Source organism: Ranitomeya variabilis, chromosome 3, assembly GCF_051348905.1.
Source record: "Ranitomeya variabilis isolate aRanVar5 chromosome 3, aRanVar5.hap1, whole genome shotgun sequence".
Classification (NCBI taxonomy): domain Eukaryota; kingdom Metazoa; phylum Chordata; class Amphibia; order Anura; family Dendrobatidae; genus Ranitomeya; species Ranitomeya variabilis.
The window spans coordinates 548,527,804-548,540,908 of NC_135234.1; the positions used below are offsets into that span (position 1 = coordinate 548,527,804).

The 13,105-nt window shown below is 45.9% G+C and overlaps 1 protein-coding gene across 1 annotated transcript in view; it reads left to right on the forward strand.

Annotated features, from left to right (window-relative positions):
* UGGT2 (UDP-glucose glycoprotein glucosyltransferase 2) overlaps positions 1-13,105 on the forward strand; it is a 459,065-nt gene that overhangs the window by 246,489 nt on the left and 199,471 nt on the right. The window lies entirely within an intron of this gene.

Consider the following 13,105-nt stretch of genomic DNA (forward strand, 5'->3'; position numbering starts at 1 on the left):
AGGGTAAGGTCACAATTATAGCTCTGTGTGTTGAAAGCTTAAAATCATTCAACTTTTCAAATCACCTAGTTTTCCAAATTGTACTATTTCCCCGTAATTTGACTTTATTTACCCTTCGTCCTTCAGTCGAGAATGTGCACCTATTTTCCCGAAGTTCTTCTTTTACCACTGCTGTATTGCTCTTCTGAGAAAGCATATGCAGTTTAGTGTCCATAGCTTTGGTCAAACATGCACAACTGCTGCTCTAAATTGCCTCTCTGGGTGCCACAGGACACTTCAAGAAAACAGTTCATGCATAGTTTTGCCTTTTTTCAGCCAGGCGGTATTTTTTTTATTTTTAAAAATCACTTTTTTGAAGGGAATCTGTCAGCATGTTTTTGCTAAGTAATCAGAGGCTAAAACACAGAATTCAGGCATGTGTCACTTGTCATAAAGATTTTATAATTGCTGGACTAGTCTGACACGCCCCTTCCTGTGATAAGCAGCTCGCTATCTATGGACTTTGCACACAGAGAGCCTGGTGTGGGCGGGGGCAGCTTTCTGAGCTTTGCTTCATTCTAATACTAAAAGCTCTGATTGTGTCAGAACATCTGCACCCAGTAATCTAAGTGATACATCGTTGGATTCAGCTTCTCTTTACCTACATTATGCTTCTCTCAGACGAGGTAGTAAAACCTGTGACATTTTTTATTCATTTGGAAAAATGTTTTCAACTCTATTTCTTTCAAATGTCATCTTTTCTAGTGCACCTGTATGATGTTCTCTTATCAAAGAGCTGTGGATTAAGTTTTTATAAAACTGGACAACATGGGCAGTGGTCAGAAGAGGAGAGAAACATGCTTTCAGCCCAGAGGAAATGCAGTGTGGTGCTAGAAAATGTTGTTTCCCATATTAGCAGAGTCACCCATTAAAGGAACTCTGTCACCTCAAATTGGCGGAATATTTAAATGACTTTTTAATTGTCTGATGGGCGGCGTTTCATCTTCATTTCTCCACCCCGCCAGTCCCTGTTGTCCGCAATATGTTTGAGAATTCGAGTACTTGTGCTCCATAGTTGGCACGTGCGCAGTGCAATCCTCTGTCACGCACTCGTAGTATGCTTTGCCCAACTGCGGGCAAAGCCGAAAAGCATTACTGCGCATGCTCCTGCGCACTATGTCCCAGAAGTATTTTGCTGTGTTGCGGGAAATAGTGCACGGGAGCATGCACAGAAATGCTTTTCGGCTTTGCCCGCAGTTGGGCAAAGCAGACTGCGCGTGCGCGACCGAGGATTGCATTGCGCACGTGCCAACTATGGAGCACAAGTACTCTAATTCACTAACATATTGCAAACAACAGGGACTGGCGGGGTGGAGAAATGAAGAGGATACGCCGCCCATCGTACAGGTAAAAAGTCATTTAAATATCCCTTTAAGCTCTGTAAGGAGGATACATACAGACATGGAAGGGTACAAAAATAGACACAGGAAAAATCAAGTTGATTTTGTTGAACTCTTACCAATAGTTTTTAGAGTAGTAGGCTATTGATAAAAATGACACTCTGGGAATACCCGTTTAATAGGCAAAGCACATTTTACTTCCAATCTCCTCTTCTTAAAGGGGTTTTTCCCTACTAGGACAACCCCTTCTTGATCTAAATGTTTAGCGTTGATAAAATTTAAAAGCGTATATTTTCCACCAGCACTAGTGTTCCCGGGGCTCTTGTGCGGTGGTTATGACACCTGAGCCTGGTGCCCAATTATTGCTGGCGTCACGGTCTTCGCCTTCAGACAAATCGAACATCAAGAGTTAGTGAGCGAGCAGCCGCAGCCTTGATTTCTCCAGTCACCTTCCACGACAGCAGTATCGGAGGATGTCTCCCCGCCCTAATAGGGGACAGGAAACAAAGAGGTTAAATACCCCTCCCCTTCCTGCAACCACCAGTGTTTTTCCTGTCCCCTATGGGGCATGAAGAGGTTCTCTGATAGTGCTGCCGTGGCCGGCGATCGGGAGCACTGTTACCTTTCTAGCCGGGCAGTCGAGGTCGGGGGCTCCGCTCTCCTCCTCCATCCAGACTGCTCCCATCTCCGTGTTCCACGCGACTTGGGACCCCTGCCCGCCCTACCCGCGCCTCTTTCGGGAGGCAAAGCAGGGCGGTGCGGTGCTCCGGGGTCCTTCTCAAGCACCCCGGCTTCCTCCTCCCTCCACGCTGCTGCTGGAGCTGGCGCACGCGCACCGGAAGTGACGTTCAGCCGAACTTCCGGTTTTTTCGCCGGCTCCTTGCGCCGCAGCTCCTGCGCGCGCCGTTCAGCGTCCCGGGCCGGGACATTCAGTGGCGGCATGGACGGGGCGTCCCTGACCCCCCCCCCCCCATCAAACGGACAACGAGGGGGAGGAGCACCACCAATCTCGCTGGGAGCCTCGGTAACCTATTTATTCCTGGCTAAGGAAGCCTCCAGGTAAGACCTCCTGTCTATACCCTCTATAGTCAGATCTCTGATATGGATGGCGAAAAAACCCTTCACTCTGCTTCTGCAGAGCCCAGCGCTCACCCCCCTGCCGTAAGTAGTGGGATGATGTCCCTTGCTGTCCATTTTTTAAAATTAAGCGACTTAGTCCGTCTTTCTCTCTCTCTCCTTTAGGGAGACAAGGCTTCTGCCCCTAAGAAGGTGCCCAGTCGCAAGTGTGCTGCATGTGCGTCCAAGCTTCCCTCCACATATAAAAAGAAGCTCTGCCAGCCATGCACAGACGAGGTTCTGCGTGCTGAACAGCCCTCTCTTATGGACAGCATCAGGACTCTCATCAGGCAGGAAGTTCAATCTTCCATGGCGACCTTCTCCCAGCCCCCGACACCACAACCTCCTCCTGCTAAAAAAAGGAAAATAGCCCCTGTAGTCTCTGACTCTGACTCAGGAGAGGTGCATACTTCTGACTCAGGGGACCGTTGGGAGAATGAGAGTTCTGCCTCTACCTCTGCTCCCAAATCAGACAACAAAAAATACCTCTTTTCCTCCGAGGATTTGGAGGAATTAGTGTCTATGGTGAGGGGCACCATGGGGGTGGAGGAGGAGGTGGAGGGCCATTCTGTACATGATGACATGTTCGGGGGGTTAAAGCCCAAATCTGTAAAGGGATTCCCCATACACGAGAATATAGAAAGCCTCATCCTCCATGAGTGGGGCCTTCCAGAGAAAGGATTAAACGTCCCATCAGAACTCAAAAACCGTTTTCCCTTGGAGGGAGACTGTTCTCTTTTCGAAATGCCCAAGGTTGATGTCCAGGTTTCAAGGGTAACCAAAAAAACGGCCCTGCCCTTTGAAGATTCCTCCCAGCTAAAAGATCCCATGGATCGCAAAACCGAAAGTTTATTAAGAAAATCCTGGGAGACTTCAACTAACCTACTGAGGTCTAACGTGGCATCAACATGTGTAGCCAGATCCCTGTTCCTCTGGCTGCGTGCATTGGAAAATCACCTGGTGCAGGGTACACCCAGAGAAGAGATTCTTAATTCTCTTCCTCTGCTCCAAAGGGCAACCGGATTCCTTGCGGACGCCTCCGCAGAATCAGTACGGGTTGCCGCTAAATCAGCGGTTCTCACTAACTCCGCTAGAAGAGCTTTGTGGCTTAAATCCTGGGGAGGTGATATTACCTCAAAGTCTAAGCTTTGCGGTATACCTTTCCAGGGTCATTATGTATTTGGGCCAGTCCTGGACGAAATCTTGGACAAAGCTTCGGATAAGAAGGTCCTTCCGGAGCAAAAGAACCCTAAGAAGCGGTTTTTTTTCGTCCCCCCCCCCCGTGACCAAACCCCCCAGCAGAATTACAGGGGTAAGGGCAAATCAGGACGATGGAGTTATCCCAAGGGAGGAAAAGCCAGAAACATCCTGGTCCCCCAACCGACTCAGGCCTCTGAAAAACAATGACTGCCCTCCGGTCGGGGGTCGACTCTCGGGATTCCTCTCCCAGTGGCAGGTGATAACCACAAACCAGTGGGTCCTACGTACCATACGGGAGGGACTACGATTGGAGTTCGAGAGTCCTCCTCCCCATCGTCTGTCTATCACTTCCCTACAATCCCCAGGACTTCGGGAAATTTTGATGCCGGATATCCTAGACCTGCTTCGAGCGAAGGTGATCTCCCATGTACCACATCGGGAAATAGGAGAAGGTCACTATTCCCACCTCTTCGTGGTGAAAAAACCCTCAGGGAAACATCGCATCATTATCAACCTGAAACCTCTAAATCAGGTAATAAAATACCGGAGATTCAAAATGGAATCGATCAGATCAGCAATCCCGCTGATCGGTCAGGACTGGATGATGGCGACGCTGGACCTGAGGGACGCATACTATCGTGCCAATACACCCAGACCACAGAAGATTCCTCAGGTTCGCGATCTCCCAAAACAAACGGGTCAGCCATTACCAATTCAACGTCCTCCCGTTCGGAGTCTCGTCGGCTCCACGAGTCTTCTCCAAGATCATGACAGAAGCGGTAATCTTTATTCGTCAACAGGGGATCTGTGTCATACCATACCTGGACGACTTTCTTATCATCGCTCCATCCGCTTCACGTCTCAGTCAGGATGTGACAAGAGTCCTCGACATTCTAGAATCTCTCGGATGGATCCCGAACCTGGAGAAATCAGACCTCCAGCCTTCGCCACAGAAGAAATTCCTAGGAATCCTTCTGGATTCGGAGAAAAGAATGTCTCTTCTACCCGAGGACCGTCAGACCGATCTTGTCCGCAGGATCTCCAGGTTCAGAGATCAAAGAGCCCCGACTCTAAGAGACTCTGTCAGTCCTGGGTTCATTGACATCCTGCATTCAAGCAGTCTCCTGGGCGCAAGCCCATACGAGAATACTTCAATCACACATCCTGGCATACTCAAGAGGACATCAGATGGCCTTAACCAGGAAGATTCCCCTTCCCTCGCAGGTGAGATCCTCTCTGTTATGGTGGCTGAACCCCCAGAATCTACACCAAGGAGTCAGCTGGGATCAGCTTCCCCTCAGAGTTCTCACAACAGACGCAAGTCAGAGAGGTTGGGGCGCCGTGATAGAAGGCTTCCACTTCCAGGGGTTGTGGGCCCCAGATGTGAAATGCAGTTCCTCAAATCTGAGGGAATTGAAAGCGGTGGAAGAGGCGCTAAAAGCCGCATCTGTTATCATCCAGGGCTACCATGTCCGGGTGATGTCCGACAATATGACCACCGTGGCATATCTCCGACACCAAGGGGGCACAGGACACTCGAACCTGAAGCTGACTGCTGGAAGGATTTTTTCCTGGGCAGAAAACCACCTGATGTCAATCTCGGCAGTTCATATAAGGGATTTGGACAATTCCCAGGCGGATTATCTCAGCCGGAGAGACTTCCATCCAGGGGAATGGTCTCTAAACCAGGAGGTATTCCTAGCCCTGGTCCAGAGGTGGGGAACTCCCGATGTGGACCTATTTGCCAGCATTCAGAACACAAAATCAAACACCTTCTTCTCCCTGACCCCCTCAAACGGGACACTAGGACTGGACGCGTTCTCCCACCCCTGGGAGTTTACCCTGGCATATGCTTTTCCACCAATACCATTGCTACCCAGGACGTTGCAGAAGATCCGGACGGATCAGGTCACAACGATTTTGGTGGCCCCATTATGGCCAGGAAGGAGCTGGTTCAGCGCACTGACAAGCATGTGTCTAGAAGGCCCGATTCCGCTTCCACAGAGACACGACCTTCTTCAACAGGGTCCCCTGACCCATCCAGACCTACACAAACTAAAGTTGACAGCCTGGTTACTGAAGCCGAGATCCTGAGAGCCAGAGGACTCTCGCAGGAAGTAATCGAAACCCTACAGAAAAGTAGGAAGCCAATAACGAACGCCATTTATGGCAAGGTATGGAAGAAATTTTCATCATGGTGTGCCCCGAACAGAAGGGCTTGGAGCTGGGTCTTTCACCTAGTACCCTAAAGGTTCAGGTGTCGGCTCTTGGTGCTTTCTTTGACCAGGATCTAGCAGGTCATCGATGGGTGAAACGATTCATATCATCAGCAACCAGAATCCATCCGAGACTCCAGGTCCATACCCCACCTTGGGACTTAAACCTGGTGTTAAAGGGTCTGACCGGGGACCCCTTTGAACCCCTTTCAGCATCTAGCTTAAAAATCTTAACCCTCAAAACGGTTTTTCTGGTAGCTATCACTACTGCCAGGCGTATAGGGGAGTTACAGGCCTTATCAATTCAGGAACCATTCCTGACTATAACTACGGATAGTATAATTCTCAAATTAGACCCGTCCTTTACACCTAAGGTAGCTTCAAGCTTTCACAGAAATCAGGACATCATATTACCTTCTTTCTGTCCCAATCCCTCTAATCCCTCTAATCTTAAAGAGGAAGCCTTTCACACCCTGGACGTCCGCAGGGTGGTCCTGTTCTACCTCCAGCAAACGGAAGATTGGAGGTTGGATCAAAACCTGTTCATCCAGTGGTCAGGGCGTAATAAGGGCAAGAAGGCAGCCAAAAACACAATCGCTAATTGGATCAAGCAGGCCATTAGCCTAGCATACTATTCTCAGAAGCTCTCACCTCCAGCTTCACTGAGGGCCCATTCTACCTGCTCCGTTTCAACCTCCTGGGCAGAAAGGGGAAGCGCATCAGCTGAGCAGATTTGCAGAGCCGCCACCTGGTCGTCAATACACACGTTCACCAGGCACTACAGGCTCAACTTCAACAGGGATCTAACGTTTGGCAGACGTGTTCTGCAGGCGGTTGTCCCTCCCTAAAGAAATTAGCGGTTGGTATCACTCCGATACTGCTGTCGTGGAAGGTGACTGGAGAAAATAGAATTAGTTCTTACCGGTAATTCGGTTTCTAGGAACCTTCCACGACAGCACTAATTTCCCTCCCTATCTGTTTTATAAATGTATGATTCCTGCACTTAAATGGTAACTATACATGCTACTGTGTCCAGAAAAAACACTGGTGGTTGCAGGAAGGGGAGGGGTATTTAACCTCTTTGTTTCCTGTCCCCTATTAGGGCGGGGAGACATCCTCCGATACTGCTGTCGTGGAAGGTTCCTAGAAACCGAATTACCGGTAAGAACTAATTCTATTTTCCTCTTGATTTACGATTTGTCCGAAGACTGGGCCAGTGGCACCAGACTCCCATATCATAACGGCACAAGAGTCCCGAGAGCGCGAGCGTCGACATCGCTGGAGTGGCGCCGGTATGGAAAATGAGTATAAGCTTTTTTTATTTTATCGGGACCAAGCGTGGGGTATGAGAGAGGGTTGTCAAAGAGTGAACAACCTCTTTTAAGGTGCTCAGTCACACTTGTACATCAGAGAGTAAGAGGGGTCCAGAGTAGGAGTCCACACATCTGTCTGGTGTTAAGTCAGTTTATTTTTACTAACTGGTAGTGCACAGAAAGCTGCGGAATATGTCCTATATTGGCCCAATGTGTGGATCAAACTTGACCATTCAAGTGAAAGGATCTATGAAAAAAACACAGCACATTGCTGACATCATATTGCTGTCCATTTTTCATTGACTGCTGTGAGGATCTTAAAAACCTCCATAAGGTTTTCTATATATTGATAAAACCTGATAACACACTGATGTTAAAAACTGAAACACTGACCAAAAAGTGATAGAAATTTCAACCAGCAACCAGGCGAGAAGAATCGCTGATGGGTGAATTCAGTCTAACCATTTGTGATTTAGCTCTTGCGAGAAGTCATTAACACTGACATTCGTGTACTTTTTCTCCCTGCACTATAGATGGTTACTGAATATTCTCAATTAAAGACATGATCGTGATTACTTTTTAGTTAGATTGTGTTTTTTATTGTGCGAGTCACAATTTTAGACCAGCAGACCACATTTTTAGTATTCAGTGCAGAAATGAAGATCTGAAATTAGCTTGATGTCTGCACTGAATACTAAAAATGTGGCCTGCTGGTCTAAAATTGTGTCTTGCACAATAAAAAAAAACAATCTAACTAAAAAATTACTTACTTTTTCTTGCATCTGTCTAATGGTAAACAAGGTATATTGGATTCCACAGAGTCCCACATGTTCTTACTTTCCCAGATGTTGAGATGGGCATAAAAAAAAAAGAGTAAAATACACGTCTTTGTTAAAAATGCTAAATCACTGTTGCTGCAGACCTGCAGCCCTATGAATACAATATGACTACCAAACTAGGCTATGTCAACACGTACAGTATTTATTTCCATTTTTGGATCTGTTTGGGATAACAAAAACTGAAATAAAATAGAAACAGAAGTTTGTATTTGTTTTTTTCTCTAATTGTAATGGACCCAGGTTTATTTAATACTGAATCCATGACAAATGGATTAGAACTCGACAGGAAAACCAGGCCAAAGGTTTGAATAGATCACCATCTTTGTCAAATATCTGGTTCTTGTGAAGGAAACCTGGAGTTTTTGCGGTTACTACCAGACGATGCCATAACATGAATGTGAGATCAGGGTGTCTAATGGTTTTCGGCTGTGTAGTAGATCTATACAAATGTAACTGAATGAACAAAACAGAAATCATCAGCTCGCTACTACTCTTGATGGCAGAGTTTCTCCTGTGCACAGAAACCCTGAGACAGAATCAGAAGCTGAAAAAAAATCACCATCCAAGGAGAAGGAGCATAAAGACCTCCCTCAACTCTTGGCTATCTGTTGTTTTATTTTTTTCAATGTGACTGGTTACTAATTGGGAAAACAAAAAGTACTCCTTGTGCCAGGCATCTTTTTTGGGTGAGGATACTGTCTGTCTCACAGGCAACTTTTGTTTTACTTGGATCTGCTTGTTTTCAACAATCTTCAGTTTTTCACTCAGCACTACTAGAATTTCTCAAGACTTGGAATGTCTAAGGGTATGTGAGCACATAGTTGTTTGAGTAGGATTTGGCTCAGAATCTGAGTGGAAGCTCTCCAAAGCCTCCCCCCAAATTTGTAATTTCTACTCCGTTTCTGCTCTGAAAACTCTATAAAGACTCCATGTACACATACCTTAAGGCTGCTGAAATGCAAGGTTCTGATTTTGGTGAATAAAATAGATATATCCATTGAAATCTTTATGCAGGCCATTAACCCCATTTGCTGGTTTAATGGTTTGATGTTAATTCTCAAATTGTTTGAGGGTACTCTAATGGAGCAAATTCATTTCTTCTCTGAAAATCCCATTTTGTTTGACTTTTTTTTCTTTTTGTCTGTTCTCTTAATTTACAACAGTTTTCGCTCTTACTTTTCATTGAATTTTTGTTAAAGTTTTGGGAAATTCTATTTCTAAATTGGAAAAAAGATAATCCAGTTTGATTGTGTCTGTTCCTGGATGACTGGAACAAATCAAAACTGAGATGGCAAATGTCTTTTTAAGGCTGAATACACAATAGCGATTTTAAAATCTGTCCAATTTTGTTCCTGCAAAGTTGGGCGAGTATCATACAAGTGTCATGTTTTTTTTTTGTTTTTTTTCATACGAGTACAATGCAGTTTTTAACACCTAGCATCTGATTTACATCCGAATGCAGTGGGATTGATATCAGATGGAAATGCAATCTTAACATAAGCTTTTACATCGAGCAATTCTGTCATTTACAGTTTTCAAAGGAAATATTCTTCAAAAGACGTGTGTGTGTGTGTATATATAATATATATATGAATATATACTGTAAGTATGAATATATATGTATATATAATGTGTGTGTGTGTATATATATATATATATATATATATATATATATACGTGTGTGTGTATATGGTATGTATGTATGTATGTATATATATATATATATATATATATATATATACTGTGTATGTATATCTAGAGAGATATTAGAAGAAAAGCTGTCAATTCAGCAGCAAAATCACAGCGGGACCCAACAGGATAGATTAGATTACATAATACAGTATATACACCTAGAATAGATAGATGTATGTGACCTATATAACTAGTACAGTGTGTATGCATCTTTATGTACATGTATTTAATTATGATAAGATTATTTTTCTGAAAAAATGGCGTGAGCTCCCGTGTAATTTTCTAAATCAGCAGAGGGCTGATATTTATAGCCTGGGAAGGTGCGTACTCCCCATGGAGCTTCCCAGGCTATTAATATCAGTTTACAGCTATATACTTAGCTTGTACTGACTTTTAAAATGGGGGACCCAAAAAAAGTGACCTAGGGTCCCCCTATAATTAATAACCAGCAAAGGCTACGCAGACGGCTGCGGAATGATATTAAAACCTAGGAAGGGGCCATGGAAATTGCCCCCCGGGCTAAAAACATCATCTCTCAGCCGCCCCAGAGAAGCCACATCCATAAGATGTGCCAATTCTAGCACTTAGCATTGCTCTTCCCACTTGCCCTGATGCTGTGGCAAGTGGGGTAATAGTTGGAGGGGGTTGATGTCACCTTTGTATTGTCAGGTGACATCAAGCCCAGAGGTTAGTAATGGAGAGGCATCTATATGATACCCCTATTACTAACCCCATGGTCCTGAAACAGACACCTTTAATAAATCTTAATTAAACCATACTTACTGCATAGTCCATTCCAGTGACGCCATTGTCCCCTGCAAGAGAATTAAAATAACAGACGACAATATTCCTCACCTGTCCGTTGAGAAAATAATAATCCATTTTTTCCACAACGGGTCTAGCTGTGCTACATCTAGATGGCAGGCTGCATTGTTGCATGAGGCAACCATACAGCCTGTCAACCAGCAGAGACACTGAGCTGAGTCTACTACTGCCATTCATTGTCTCGCGGTGAACTCCTATAACCTGTCTGACATCACTGCTCACATTGCCGTCAGAAAGGTCCTGGAAGTTCACAGCCAATGATTTAATTTCACCTAACTGACGTCAACGTGAGCGCTGTGGGAAAATTTCTAACGGCGCTAGAGCAGATGTCAGTTAGGTGAAGTGAGTTCAAAGCCAAGGAACTCCCAGGACCTTTCTGACGACACTGCAAGCGTCAGAACTTTCTCACGCTTGTGGTGATGTGGCAATAGACTCTGCTCAATGTCTTTGCTACCGCTGCTCAATGTCAATGCAGGATGACAGGCTATATGGTATCATCATGCAACCAAGCAGCCTGCCATCTATATGTAGCAGAGCTAGACCCGTCGTGGGACAAATGGATTATTTTCTCAGCGGACAGGTGAGGAATATAGTGTGTTTTAATTCTCTTGCAGGGCACAATAAAGTAACTGGAATGGGCGATGCAGTAAATATGGTTTAAGATTTATTAAAGGTGTCTGTGTCTTTCTTTCAATTAAAGGGCTTTATTCTTGGGGGGGTGTTTTTATACAATATGACTTTAGGGTTGGTAATGGGGGTGTCTTATAGATGTCTCTCCATTACCAACCTCTGGGCTTGATGTCACCTGACAATACAAAGGTGAAATCAACCCCCAACTATTACCCCACTTGCCACCGCATCAGGTTAAGTGGGAAGAGCGAGGCTACGGCTGGAGTCACACTGAACGTGTAAAAAAATCGGTACGATTCTCACTGCCGAGAGTCGCACAAGTGTAATACAAGTGTCATGCGAGTACAATCAGATTTTTCACACCTAGCATCCGATTTACATCCGAGTGCAGTGCGATTGCTATCCAATTGCAATGCGATTTTAACATGAGCTTTTACATAGAGAAATTCTCTAAGTCATTTAAACATCATTTTCAAAGGAAATATTCTTCAAAACACATCATATATATATATATATATATATATATATATATATAGTGGGTACGGAAAGTATTCAGACCCCTTTAAATTTCATTGCAGCCATTTGGTAAATTCAAAAAAGTTCTTTTTTTTTTCTCATTAATGTACACTCTGCATCCCATCTTGACTGAAAAAAACAAGAAATTTTTGCATATTTATTAAAGAAAAACTGAAGTTTCACGTGGTCAATAAGTATTCAGACCCTTTGCTCAGATACTCATACAGTGCCTTGCGAAAGTATTCGCTCCCTTGAACTTTTCAACCTTTTCCCACATATCATAATAATATTGCACGTCCCACATTTCAGTTTTTGAATTTCCCCAAAAATTTTAAATAAGCAATAAATTTCGTTCAACTTCACAATTGTGATCCACTTGTTGTTGATTCTTCACCAAAAATTAACATTTGGTATCTTTGTTTGAATCATGATATATGGGAAAAGGTTGAAAAGTTCCAGGGAGCCAAATACCGTATTTTTCGGACTATAAGACACACTTTTTCCCCCCAAAAAAAGGGGGGGAAATGGGGGGTGCGTCTAATAGTCGCAATGCAGGCTTACCGTGGCGGCAGATGTGTGGCGGCAGACGTGCGGGGATGAGGAGGCGCAGTGAGCGGGGTCCCTTTCCCCGGTGAGGTGATGCAGCAGCCCGGTAAGCAGCAGAGCCGGGTGAATCCTGTTAGCGGTGGTGGCGGCCATCTTCCGGAGGCCGCGCGTGCGCAGATGGAGCGCTCTGCTTCCCGGGGCTTCAGGAAAATGGCCGCGGGATGCCGCACGTGCGCAGATGGGGATCGCGGCGGCCATTTTCCTGAAGTTCTTGGCTTCAGGAAAATGGCCGCCGCGATCTCCATCTGCGCACGCGCGGCCTCCCGCGGCCATTTTCTTGAAGCCCCGGGAAGCAGAGCGCTTCATCTGCGCACGCGCGGCCTCGGGAAGATGGCCGCCACCACCGCTAACAACAGGATTCACCCGGCTCTGCTGCTTACCGGGCTGCTGCATCACCTCACCGGGGAAAGGGACCCCTCTGACGCCATACCTCTCACTGCACGTCCTCATCCCAGCACGTCCTCATCCCAGCACGTCCTCATCCCAGCACGTCCTCATCCCAGCACGTCCTCATCCCAGCACGTCCTCATCCCAGCACGTCCTCATCCCAGCACGTCCTCATCCCAGCACGTCCTCATCCCAGCACGTCCTCATCCCAGCACGTCCTCATCCCAGCACGTCCTCATCCCAGCACGTCCTCATCCCAGCACGTCCTCATCCCAGCACGTCCTCATCCCAGCACGTCCTCATCCCAGCACGTCCTCATCCCAGCACGTCCTCATCCCAGCACGTCCTCATCCCAGCACGTCCTCATCCCAGCACGTCCTCATCCC